Source organism: Onychostoma macrolepis, chromosome 07 (genome assembly GCF_012432095.1).
Source record: "Onychostoma macrolepis isolate SWU-2019 chromosome 07, ASM1243209v1, whole genome shotgun sequence".
NCBI lineage: Eukaryota > Metazoa > Chordata > Actinopteri > Cypriniformes > Cyprinidae > Onychostoma > Onychostoma macrolepis.
In genome coordinates this window covers 44,219,857-44,233,973 of record NC_081161.1, presented here as the reverse complement: position 1 = coordinate 44,233,973, position 14,117 = coordinate 44,219,857, and the positions used below count along the sequence as shown (strand labels likewise).

The 14,117-nt window shown below is 43.3% G+C and overlaps 1 protein-coding gene across 2 annotated transcripts in view; it reads right to left on the bottom strand.

The window, feature by feature from the left end:
- The window catches only part of LOC131544800 (sialoadhesin-like), a 222,623-nt gene that overhangs the window by 38,523 nt on the left and 169,983 nt on the right, over positions 1-14,117 (bottom strand). The gene's annotated exons all lie outside the window — the stretch shown is intronic.

Below are 14,117 nucleotides of genomic sequence, written 5' to 3'. Positions count from 1 at the left end.
TAGTCTGTTTCTCGGTCCGTGTCCGATCAGATGGTGGGTCGGCGCCGGAGGTGACGTCTGCGGCCCTGATCGTCGGCGGAGACCAGGACGCCCGGATGACCCCCAGAGATATATCCCCAGATATATCAACCAAAATAACAAAATAACTAAAATATAATAAAATACCTAACTACATAATACTACTATTGTTAGAAATTGCAACAAAATTAAAATAGAAATAGAAACTTTTGAACTGCGGGTTCGTCTGGTCAGAGGAGAACTGGCCCCCCGACTGAGCCTGGTTTCTCCCAAGGTTTTTTTCTCCATTATGTCTCAGAGGAGTTTTGGTTCCTTGCCGCTGTCGCCTCTGGCTTGCTCAATTGGGGACACTTAATTTCTAGCGATTATCGCCGATTTGATTGCACAGATACTATTTAAACTAAACTGAGCTAGACAATGACATCTCTGAATTCAATAATGAAATGCCTTTAACTGAAAATTGAGTGTTTAATCTTATCATTATACATTACTGACACTCTATCCTCCAATTTGATACTGTTAAGTGCTTTGACACAATCTGTATTGTAAAAGCGCTATATAAATAAAGGTGACTTGACTTGACTTGACTTTAGAGATGTTTTTGTTTTCTTCTGGAATAATTTTCGACTACGAAAGCAATGTTTTAAAAATTTACGCCAGTGGTGGGACTGTGGAAAGGTTGAAGTGAAATTACTTTGTCAGCAGTATACTTTCAGTGTCTCTCGGGACATCACTAGTTTAATGAAAAAACTTGAATCTGAAATAATGGAGGCACAAGGGTTAGTGGAGGCTACTGGGGAGGGAGGACATATTGAGACATTTAAAACTAAGACCTCGCTTCTTGCAGACTTGCTTGGCATTAAGGCACAGGGGGCTCTGGCCCGATCTCGTTATCAGAATCTAACGCAGATGGATGCCCCATCTATGTTTTTCTTTAGTCTGGAAAAAAAGAATGGTCAGAGTCGCTATATTCACTCCTTACAGTCTGAAAATGGGCAAGAATTAACAAAAACATCTGATATTAGAAAACGAGCTGTACAGTTTTATGACAAATTGTATAGGAGTGAATATAGAAAGGATGAGGTGTTATCTGCTGGTTTCTATGAAGGTCTGCCAAAGGTCTTGGAGGACTCAAAGGCAGAGCTGGAGAGACCCCTTTCTGAGGAGGAACTTCTGAATGCTCTGAGGGGCATGGAGAGTGGAAAAACTCCTGGGATAGATGGACTCCCTGTTGAGTTTTATAAAGAATTTTGGGCTGTGCTGAGTGAGGATTTGTTGGCAGTCCTAAATGAAAGTTTGATTGATGGCTCCTTGCCTCTGAGTTGCAGGAGAGCAGTGATCACAATACTACCTAAAAAAGGTGACCTACAGGAGATCAAGAACTGGCGACCTGTGAGTCTGCTATGTTCTGACTTTAAGATCCTTTCTAAGACTCTGGCCAATAGACTGAGAAAGGTGATGGGGCAGGTCATTCATCTTGACCAGACGTATTGTGTGCCGGGCAGGTCAATCACAGATAATGTCTGTCTCATACGGGATGTTTTAAGTGTCTCTAGTCTTTTAGGGGTAAACTTGAGGCTTATTTCTATAGATCAAGAAAAAGCATTTGATAGAGTTGAGCATCAGTACCTATGGGATACCTTAGAGGTTTTTAATTTTAGCTCTGGTTTTATTGATATGATAAAAGTGTTGTACCAGGACACTGAGAGTTTACTGAAAATCAATGGTGGTTTGAGTGCCCCTTTTAAGGTTAGCAGAGGGATCAGACAAGGTTGTGCACTGTCTGGCATGCTTTACTCTCTATCTATTGAACCTTTGCTGAATAGTTTAAGATCTAGGATTAAGGGTTTATTATTTCAACACGATATACAGCATCAAATTTCAGCTTATGCTGATGATGTAGTGATTATGATAAATGGGCAACAAGATATTAACCAGCTGGTTTTTATTGTTAATGATTTTAGGAAAATTTCGTCTGCAAAGGTTAATTGGGAGAAGAGCGAAGCACTGGCTGTTGGAAAATGGGAGAAAGGGCTTCCAAATTTGCCTGGTGGGATGATTTGGAGGAAGGAAGGTTTTAAATATCTAGGAGTATATATTGGGGATTCAAACATCCAACAAAAGAATTGGGAAGGGGTGATTGAAAAAGTAGAAGGAAAATTAAAGAAATGGAAATGGATTCATTCACAGTTATCATTTAGAGGAAGAGTTTTAATAATCAACAATTTAGTCACTTCTACATTGTGGCATAGATTATCATGTGTGGATCCACCTGTTGGATTATTGTCTCGGTTACAGACGATTCTGGTAAAAAATTTTTGGGATGGCCTACACTGGGTTCCTCAAAGTGTTCTTTTCCTTCCAAAAGAGGATGGGGGACAAGGTTTGGTGCACCTTCCAAGTAGACATGCAACTTTTCGTTTGCAGTTCATTCAGAGATTCCTTACTGGCCCTATGGATCTGGTGTGGAGAAAGATGGCAGAAGTAATTTTACATACAGTGGATGGACTTGGACTGGATGTGGGACTGTTCTTAATGGATGCTAAACAACTACGTTTGACTGGACTGCCTCTTTTTTATCGTGGACTTTTTAAAGTGTGGGGACTTTTAAAAGTTTGCAGGTTGGAGGGGATAAAATCTTTGCACTGGTTACTAGAGGAGCCCCTCATCAAAGGAGCACGGATGGACATTGCTGGTGGGAGTTTTCCAGGACTTATGCAGATACTGTGTGCTTCAAAGTTGGTGACACTGAAGCATCTAGTTGATGTGGCCGGACCCGAGCTGAGCGATATAAATGCAGTTGCTGCTTTCTTGGGTCAGAGGTCAGCTCGTCACACGCAACTCATGTTGAATATGTGGAAAACTAGGTTGACAAATGAGGAATTGTTATTATTAAAGGACTTTAAGAATGGAGATATGACTTTGGATATAGCAGATCCTTTTCCAAGACTGGGGATTACACCGGATTTGGAAGGAATGTCAGGTCTCAATGAATTGGAAAATTTAGAGTTGGGTGAAGTGAAAGGGAAAAGGATGTATAAATGTTTTGTGAAGGTCTTTAATAAAGTGACTTTAAAGGGGAGGGTTGATACAGTATGGAGGGATACACTTGGGTTGAATGAGGAAATGAAGCCAGTTTGGAGAGTGCTGTACAAACCACCATTGATAAAGCGATCTGGTGACTTACAATGGAGAATATTACATGGGGCTGTGGCTGTTAATGCATTTATTTCAGTCATTAATCCAAATGTTGATGATAATGTGTGTTTTGTGGATCTATAGAAACACTTTTTCACTGTTTTTTAGAGTGTGTAAGGCTTCAAGTGCTTTTTAACTTGTTGGATTTGTTATGTGGTAAATGTGGGGAAGAGTTTACACCGGTTGGGTTTATTCTGGGGGCGGGGTATAATCAAAAACAAAAGGTGAAATGGCAGTTGCTCAATTTTCTGTTCGGGCAGGCAAAACTTGTAATTTATAAAACAAGGAAAAACAGAATGGAGAATAGGCGTGGTCAAGAGATTACATCTCTGTTTAAGGCCTTTGTCAAATCAAGGATTGTTGTGGAATTTAAGTATTATAAAGCAATGAAAGATATGGAAGCTTTTAGATTACAGTGGTGTTATAATTCTATTTTCTGTACTGTGGTGTAGGAGGAATTCATTTTTGATATTGTGTGGACCTGAAATTTGTTTGGTATAATTATGATTGAATAAAGTTTATTATTAAAAATAAAAAAATCTCTCTCATAACTTGGTTATTAACTGTATTAACTGCATTAGTCTGTTATTAACGGCTCAAGCCTCCATTACTAGGTTTAAAATGACGTTTTGGAATTAGCAACGGAGGTGTTGGATGAAACGCGGAAGAAATAATCCTACTCACAATAGCGATTTAAGTAGAAACACTGGACGAATGCCTTGAAATATATCATCTGATCGATGTCTTGAGGTGTGGCAACCGTAGTATAAGCGGAATAATTGACTTCGGTCCGTTGAATTATTAGAAAAATAATGCACACCCGAGGTGGTGATGTGGTCACGACAGGAAGCGGAGTCGTCAATTATTCCTTACTTGATGAATACTAAATCAGTTTTTTTGCGAGTGGGATGAATTAATGCACAATCACATTTAGTCTAGAACTACAGTAACATCATGTTCACACAGCGCATTGTCAGTCAATAAATGGGAAAAAAGTAACTTGCGTTACTTTTTGGAAAAAGTAACTCAGATATTTTCTTGTAAAATAAAAAGTAATGCGTTACTTTACTAGTTACTTGAAAAAAGTAATATTATTACGTAACTCGCGTTACTTGTAATGCGTTACCCCCAACACTGGTAATAACCATAAAAGGTACAGCTGTCATAAAACCTGAGAGAAAGGCTGCATGGCTAGAAACTGCTGATCAACTGAATGTGCAAGTAGCAACTATGTTAAAATGTCATTAGCCTTTTGGGCACAATACATTAATTACACTTGGTTGTAGCTTTTTTATTTTTTATTTGATTTGATTATTTAAGGTGTATTTAATGTATATCTTTATTTTTGGACTAATAATAAAGTCAACTAATAGTATGTGAGAGAGTCAGTGGTAATATCGATGCGTTCCTATTGGTCCGTGTTAGAGGAGCTCAGCTACGCCGGACAGTTAATCTGCTCCTGACCAGGGCTGCGTTTCCCAAAAACAACTATAGTCGCAAGTTCCGTCGTTACCAATAGAGTTAAATGGAACTAACAATAAGTCAGAATAACTGAAATAAGCCTGGCTTATTTGGTAAACTATAGTTTTATGAAACAGCCCCCGGGTTAAAACTGAATAAAAACATCTCTGGGCTGAAATGCCATCAGTTTGAACATTTCTCATTAGTAGGCCCGTAGAAGAACTTATAAACTGCTGTAAAATGTATTTATTTTTATTTTACAGTTTTGTTTGTTTCCTGAATATCTTTAAAGAGCAACTTTTAATAGCTTTTAGTGAATTTGACTGACACATTAAACAACTCTTTTTGGAGTAGATGATGAGTCCGGAGGCCTTTCTGTGTGGAGTTTGCTGTTCTCCGTGTGTTGGTTTGGTTTCTCTCACAGTCTAATACAGCACAGGTGAATTAGAGACACTAATTTGTCCGTATGTGTGAGAGTGTGATCGTGTGTCTGTTATCTTGTGAGTTTCCCAGCCTTCAGCCTCAGACTCCAGCATCCTGTGACTCTACGAGCGGTTTGAAGAATGGATGAAATCAGGATGAAGTTTGTTCCTCTGTTACGGCAAACTGCCTGTGGTCTTCAGTAGATGTAACTGTGACACACACACGCATAACATTTACTTTCACAATTCGATTTTACATTTTCTGTTTTGCTTCCACTGCAGTTGCTGCTTATGACTGACCTCCATCTGTTGTAAATATTGATTTATAACATAAAAAGACAGAGAGTAAAGGTCTGTCTGTCAGTGAATGTGAATGGTTTGAGAAGAGACACTCAGAGGAGAGACGGATCAGACAGAAGTTGTACCTCTCGCTCTGCAGCATTTGAACAGCAGCACGACTGTCGACAGCAGATACGGACAAGCTGCCAGAAGAAAACTGAGGATGTTGAAGACAGAAATCTGACCTGAACGTGACAGAAAAACAGAGAAACAAGCACTTATTCATAGCTTTCAGTCACATTTATCACAGTATTTACTCACCATTAACAGACAGGTTTATTTGGTTACTGTCCTGCGATGATTTTGGTCTTTCATCTCTCTGTCCTCTACACCAGTACTGACCCTGATCAGACTCAGTAACTCCTCTGATAGTGAGAGTGTCTCTGTTTACAGTGTAACGATCAGACGTCTGTAACATTACACTGTCTTTATACCACTCATATCTCCAGTCACTGTGATTAGACTCTATAACACACGTCAGATTGACTGTCTCTCCAGTGAATACACTCTTTGGTGTCACAGTCAGTGTAGATCTGGGTAAATCTGTAAATAAAAACAGATAAATACCAGATATGAAATATGAATACAATGAAGTTTTATTTTAATCTTTACATATAAAATCTCAAACTTTACATTCTGCAGGCGCTTGCAGATTCAGTGTTAACTGAATACAGTAACTGTTATGTTTTCTCAGAAAAATGCCTATTTTCATGCTGCTATGAAGAAATAAATGTGTTCAACTAATACTTTTGGTCTAACAGCCATATCAATAATTTACTGGTGATTTTTATAATTTTTAAGAGCCACTGGTCCTCATTCACTGTCATTACAGGTGCTGGTCAAATAATTCAGCTCAGTCGATCTACACAACATGAGGCAAGGGATTGTTGTGTGTTTGTTTTCACTGAAACATGGCTAAAGAACAACATCCCGGACTCCGCCATTCAGCTGCACGGGCTAAACTGCTACCGAGCAGACAGAGATTCATCACTGTCTGGTAAGACTCGCGGGGGTGGCTTGTGTGTGTATATCAACAAAGAATGGTGTAACAATGCTGCGGTAGTATCAAAACACTGTTCGTCGCTGGTGGAGTTTATGTTTGTGAAGTGTCGACCGTTCTATCTGCCACGGGAGTTCACGGCCATTGTTATTGGTTTACATTCCCCCGTGTGCAAACGCTAAGGACGCGCTTCGTGAACTGTACAGCGCCATCAGCGAACAACAAACAAATAACCCCGACGGCTTTTTCATCATAGTCAGTGACTTCAACCACGCAAACCTAAAGACAGTTTTGCCAAAGTTCTACCAACATGTGAACTTTGCAACAAGGGGAAATAACACACTGGACTTTGTTTATACAATAGAGAAAAATGCATACAAAGCTGAACCCCGCCCCCACCTCGGGTACTCGGACCACATCTCTGTTATGCTAATCCCAGCATACAGACCACTTTTGAAACTCACCAAACCGGTTCAAAAGCAGATCACAGTATGGCCAGAAAATGCCACCTCAGCACTGCAGGACTGCTTCCAGGACACAGACTGGAACATGTTTAAAGAGGCGGCCACCTACAACAACCACACAGACCTGCAGGAGTACACTGAAACTGTGACTGCTTACATCAAAAAATGCATAGATGATGTGACAGTCACCAAGACCATCACCACACGTGCCAACCAGAAGCCATGGATGACAGTAGAGGTTCGTGGGCTGCTAAAGATCAGAGATGAAGCTTTCAGATCAGGAGATAAAGCAGCCCTCAAAACAGCAAGAGCCAGTCTGTCTCATGGCATCAAGAAGGCAAAACATCAGTATGCTAAAAAAATCAACAACAACTTCAGCAACAGTAAAGACACTCGGACCCTGTGGCAAGCCATTCAGACCATCACTGACTACAAGGCCCCGCCACAGGCCAGTGACGATGACACATCCCTACCAGAGGCACTCAACCACTTCTACTCACGATTTGAGATACAGAACGACACACCTCCACAGAAACTACCCACATCTCCAAACGACCAGGTACTCTGTCTCTCCCCAGCCGATGTAAGGAAGACCCTATCCAGGATTAACCCACGAAAGGCTGCGGGCCCTGACAACATACCTGGACGTGTACCAAGAGACTGTGCTGCACAGCTGACGAATGTCTTAACAGACATCTTCAACACCTCGATGAGCCAGGCAGTCGTCCCCACGTGTCTCAAATCCACCTCCATAATCCCAGTACCAAAGAAGTCACATGTGTCCTGTCTGAATGACTATCGTCCCATAGCACTGACCCCAATCATGATGAAGTGCTTTGAGAGGTTAGTCATGCATCACATCAAGTCCAGTCTCCCAAGCACGCTGGACCCATTCCAGTGACGATGCAATATCCACCTGTAGGGGAATTTACAGTAAAGACCCTCGGACCAGGTGTGTTGAATGAAGACCAGAAGTCAAGAGATTCGATCAAAAAATGAAGAAAATTTACTGAAGACAGTTTGCAGTTTCATCAGCAGAAGTCAGCTTCAAGACTCACAATCGAGTTCGTAGGCCGCTCTGCGTACAATTCAAAAACACCAGCAATTATACCTTAACAGAGGTTGCTAATTGCGTCAATGCATAAGTCATCAAAATTCTGATAGGTTCTAAAACCTAGATAAACTTAGACAATCTCCACATATGGACGTAAATGCTTCAAACATATCTCCATCAGATTGGGCAGACGTCAGCGATCAGGGATCATACAAGATAGGTGTCTTCCGGACACCCATTTTTGGTCAGGATGGTGGCAGCTGACAGAGACAGTCTTCTAACACACAGAGAGAGAGCTACCAGCACACATACATACACACAGAGCACTTATCAGAACTTCAAGGCTGACTTGCCTTCGTTACACACACACACTATGAAGTCATCATCTTAGAGAGTAGAAGTACAGCATAAAGCAGGATTCTTTAATATCTCATAAGCGCACATAAGGTTACACATTTCACTCTTGCCATAACTTGATTAATAGTCAAACAAGGAATAATATATAATAATATAATTAATATCAATATGAAGGATATGGCAGCTCGGCATCCACTCCTTCACACCACTCTCCACCTAGCTCTTACTCACCTGGAACAGAAATTCTGTAAGAATGCTGTTCATCGACTTCAGCTCAGCATTCAACACAATAATCCCACAACAGCTCATCCACAAACTAAACCTGCTGGGCCTTAACACCTCCCTCTGTAATTGGATCCTGGACTTTTTAACTGCAAGACCCCAGTCAGTCCGTGTCGGCCGCAACACCTCGAGCACTACCACACTGAGCACAGGTGCCCCACAAGGCTGTGTGCTGAGCCCGCTGCTCTTCACGCTGCTGACCCACGACTGCACAGCCAAGTCCAGCTCCAACCACATCATCAAGTTTGCTGATGACACAACAGTGGTAGGCCTCATCAGCAACAACGATGAAACGCACTACAGAGAGGAAGTGGCACAGCTGGCTGAATGGTGTGGTGCTAACAACCTGTCCCTCAATGTGGGTAAGACAAAAGAGGTTGTGATGGACTTCAGGAGAAACTCTGTTGACCACCCCCCACTGACCATCGACGGCTCAACCGTGGAGAGAGTCGGTAGCACTAAATTCCTGGGGGTGCACATCACAAAGGATCTCACCTGGACCACCAACGTCACGTCACTCAACAAGAAGGGACAACAGCACCTCTACTTTCTCCGTCGGCTGAAAAGGGCAAGTCTCCCTCCACCCATCCTCACCACCTTTTACAGGGGCACCATTGAGAGTGTGCTGACCAGCTGCATCACTGTCTGGTATGGGAACTGCAGTGCTGCTGACCGCAAGACCCTACAACGGACAGTGAACACTGCCGCAAAGATCATCGGTGCCCCTCTTCCCTCCATCCTGGACATTTTCCTTGCACGATGCTCCAGCAAGGCCTCCAGCATCGTGAAGGACCCCACCCACCCCTCCCACAACCTCTTCCAGCTCCTGCCATCAGGAAAAAGGTAGCGGAGTATCAAAGCTCGTTCTGTCAGATTGCTCAACAGCTTCTTTCCCCAGGCTGTGAGAGCTCTTAACTCCAATCTCCCTGTCCCCGCTCTGAAACCATGAACACCTCAGCCCCCCAATTCATAAATAACTATTGACAAATTTCTCCTAAGTGCAATTCTGGGTGTGCTACACACAGGTGAGTGGGCTATACAAACCACCTGTAGTAACCCACTCGTCCCACTATATGCACACTAGACACTTTCTATAAACACTCCCTGCAACAAAGACTCAATAAGATAATATATGTTTACTTGAATATTGCACTACAAAATAATGTTTACTGGAGCATTGCACTACTAACTCTTTTGCACTATGCGCTGCTTCCCACAAAATCTCTCTTCTGAACAATTTAATGTACAAATATATATTTCCTGCACAATTTCATGTACAAATATCTCTTTAGCACTATTTAATGTACAGTATTTACGTAAAGTTCTTGTACAGTCTCAGTTTGTGTATGTGTAGTCAACTAGGTATAGTAGTTATAGTATTTATAGTATATGTATAGTCAGATGGTTAAACTGTTGTATAGCCCTATTTTATTTTATTTTTTTCCAATATTTGCATTGCTGTATGTGTATCTCATGTCTAACTAGTATGTAGCACCGTGGTCCTGCGAGACACGACATTTCGTTCCACTATATGTCCACACATGTAGCAGAATGACAATAAAGCTCAACTTGAACTTGAAAATAAAATACAGTGAGCCAAACATCAGCGCGCGCCTCTGAGTCACTGTTGGAACGACCGAGGTGTGTATATGAAAACCGCATGTCAAATTGCCAACAAAAAACTACAGCACCAAGGTTCATTACACAGTATATCTAAAGCATGCATTAACATTAGTAATTTGTTATATTAATGTTCATTTCAAAATTTACTAATAGTGGAAAAAAGATCTGCACACTGTTATTCCCTTTATTTAATTTTTAAAAAAACAATGTTTCAGTCCAGAGCAAACACCTAATAAAATGTACTAATAGGATATTATTAAAATTAAAAATTAACATTTAAAAAGTTAACATTGTTAACATTTGCCTGAGCTGGTTAACAAAGATGAATAAACACGTAACAAATCGCCTTTTAAGTTGTCCACATGAAGTTCTTAGCAATGCATGTTACTAATCAAAAATTAAGTTTTGATACATTCACGTTAAGAAATTTACAAAAAATCTTCATGGAACTTGATCTTTACTTAATATCCTAATGATTTTTGGCATAAAAAGAAAAAAATCGATAATTTTGACCCATACAATGTATTTTTGGCTATTGCTACAAATATACCCCAGCGACTTAAGACTGGTTTTGTGGTCCAGGGTCACATATTAGATTTAAGTTGTGGTATTTTAGCCGATAATTTTTTTATCGTCTAAATCGTCTCCAGTTTTCAGCGTCATTGTCTGAGTTGGTTTCGGGGCTGTAATCCTTCCATCTCCTCCGTGTTTTCTCGTCAGACGTGTGCATAATCCGCAAACTTTTCTTGTCCTCTCTACATTAGCGAGTCACTTCACGACGCATGATATTAGGCTACTTGGTATTCACTGGTCTGCAAAACAATGCAGTGTGTGAACAACTGGAAAACATTCTCTATGGAAGTCTTACGCAGAAAACGAGGGAACGAGACATTGCTATGGGAAATACCTTTTCCTCGAATACTACTGAAGCCTTATTGAATCACGCCAGTAAAACTGGCCAATGACGTTCAAGCAGTGCTTGTACGTCATCCATTCAGAATCTTTGACTGAAGCAACTTGGCATTCTAAGATCCTGAGCTCGGTGACACGGCAATAACAGCAATGTCTCGTTCCCTCATTTCGGGGAACTGAGGTTACGTTAGTAACCGAGAGCGTTCCCCTTCAATTCGGTCACTCTACATTGCTATGGGAAACAGAGAAAGTGAAAAGGCGGCGGCTTCGGCGCTTTCACATATAGATTAATTGTTTAATTTTAATGAAATCATGTTATGATGCACTGCCGTATCGGTATGATGGTGACCAAGTCCTAAAAGACGTGGTGAACTATACCATAACACTGTGATAACTGACGGGGACAGCATTGAATTGGTGGTGCATTAATACAGGGTGTATACGACCTAGTCGAAACCACTCTGATACACATCTCAGATCATAGCTGAGGTTGAGTAGGCGCGTGCACTGACAGCACATGCGAGGCAAGCGACGACACGTCTAGGTTATAAAATCTCGCGAAAGTGCTGGGTGACGACCAGCCTGCCGCCATACAAATGTCCTGAATAGACATGCCATTTGCCCAGGCCCAGGAGGACGCGAATCCGCGGGTTGAGTGGGCCCGAACCCCTATAGGACATTCCACGCCCTTAGAGCTGTAAGCCAAAGCAATTGCGTCGACGATCCAGTGTGACAGCCTTTGCTTGGACACAGGCAATCCTTTTGTACGTCCACCAAAACATACAAATAGCTGCTCCGAGAGTCTGAACTGTCTAGAGCGCTCGATATAAGTACGCACCGCACGTACAGGGCACAGCAGGAGTGTATTAAGCGGCTCCGTCCCGGCCGGTGTTTCGGGGCGGAAAGCAGATAGTGTTATGACCTGCGTTTTAAATGGAGTCGAAAGCACTTTAGGCACATAACCTTTTCTAGGCTTCAAGGTGAGTCTGCAATCACCTGGTCCGAATTCAATACACGAGTCGTCAGTTGAAAGCGCCTGCAGGTCTCCAACTCGCTTAACAGAGGCCAGCGCGAGCAGGAGCGCTGTCTTAAGAGAGAGCGCTCGCAAGCTCGCTGATTGTATGGGCTCGAAGGGGGTCCCGTGAGAGCATCAAGCACAAGCGCCAAGTCCCAAGTGGGTAGAGTAGAAGGGCGAGGAGGGTTCAGCCTTCTTGCTCTTTTTAAAAATCGTATGATCAGATCATTTCTGCCGATCGAGCGATTTTCGACGTGCGCGTGAAAGGCTGTTATAGCGGCCACATACACTTTCAATGTGGATGGCATACGACCACTATCAAATCGCTCTTGAAGGAAGGCAAGGATTATTGGTATTGGACAGCTGATTGGGTCTTCGCCCCGCGATACGCACCAACTTGAAAAAACTCTCCATTTATGTGCGTAAAGACGTCTCGTGGAAGGAGCCCTAGCCTCAGAGATAGTGTTCAACACCCGCTGAGGAAGTGCGTCTGTTACTGGCAAGCTCCGTCGAGCGGCCAGACATGAAGGCTCCATGACTCTGGATTTGGGTGCCAAATCGTTCCTTGTGCTTGAGAGAGGAGGTCTCTCTTCAGTGGGATAATCCATGGGGGGGCTACCAGCATCTCCACCAGTTCTGGGAACCACGGCTGATTGGGCCATTTCGGTGCCACTAACAGAACCGATTCCTTTTCCTCTCTGATTTTGCAAAGCACGCGAGGCAGAAGCTTCACTGGAGGAAAGGCATACTTGCGTACTTTCGGCCAGCTGTGAGCTAGTGCATCCACTCCCAGAGGAGAGTGTGTCAGTGAATAAAACAGCGGGCAGTGAGTGTTCTCCGCTGATGCGAAGAGATCCACCTCCGCCCTGCCGAATACACTCCAAATCATATTGACTGTCAGAGGGTGTAATCTCCACTCCCCGTGGATTATCCCACCTCTCGACTTTTATAAACACCACCACTGTCGTGCTGTCCGTCCTGATGAGAACGTGACGTTGAAGAATGTCTGGAAGAAAGCACTCGAGCGCTAGGTGTACAGCACGGAGCTCCAGACAGTTTATGTGCCATGACTTCTCCGTTTCTGACCACGTCCCGAAGGCTGGTCTGCCATCGCATACGGCTCCCCAGCCCGTACTCGATGCATCTGTCATAACATTCTTTCTCCTGCTCACTTGACCAATACGAACACCCCGGCGATACAGAGTCATATCGCGCCAAGGGTTCAGTATATGCAAACAGTTGCGCGTCACTTTGATGCGCAAGGTGCCCGTGCGCCATGCGTTCTGTGGCACCCGGCTCTTTAACCAGAGCTGAAGCGGACGCATATGTAGGAGCCCTAGATTGGACACTGTCGAGGCAGCAGCCATCTGGCCGCGGGTCCTCTGAAAGCATTTCAGCGGGGGAGAACGCCCTAATTTGAAGACTGCGAGAGAACTGATCAGTTTTTGTGAGCGCTCCTCCGACAGACGCGCTCGCATATTGATTGAGTCCAGCTCCACTCCTAAAAAGGAGATGTTCTGGCTCGGTATCAGCATGCTCTTTTGCATATTTACAGTCAGTCCTAAGCTCTGAACATGAGCGATTCAGCGGCCTCAGGTCCAAGATTGGGCGGAGTCCGCCGTCTTTCTTTGGCACCAGAAAATAACGACTGTAGAAGCCGCTCTCGCGGTCTGTGAGAGGCACTGCCTCTACCGCGCGCTTTGCGAGAAGTTTGTGTATTTCCTCTTGCAGAACTGAGACATTCTGCTCCCGCACAGTGGACATTAACACACCGTTGAAACGGGGCGGTCTGCAAAAGAACTGAAGCGTATAGCCATTCTTTATTGATTTCATAACCCACTCTGATACCCCTGGCAGTCCCTGCCACGCTTCTGTGAACTGTGACAGCGGGCGAGGCGAACTGCTCAACGCGGCTTTGATCCCGGAGCCGGTGGCCTGCCGTCTCTGTCAGGGCGGGGTTTCTGGCCCTTCG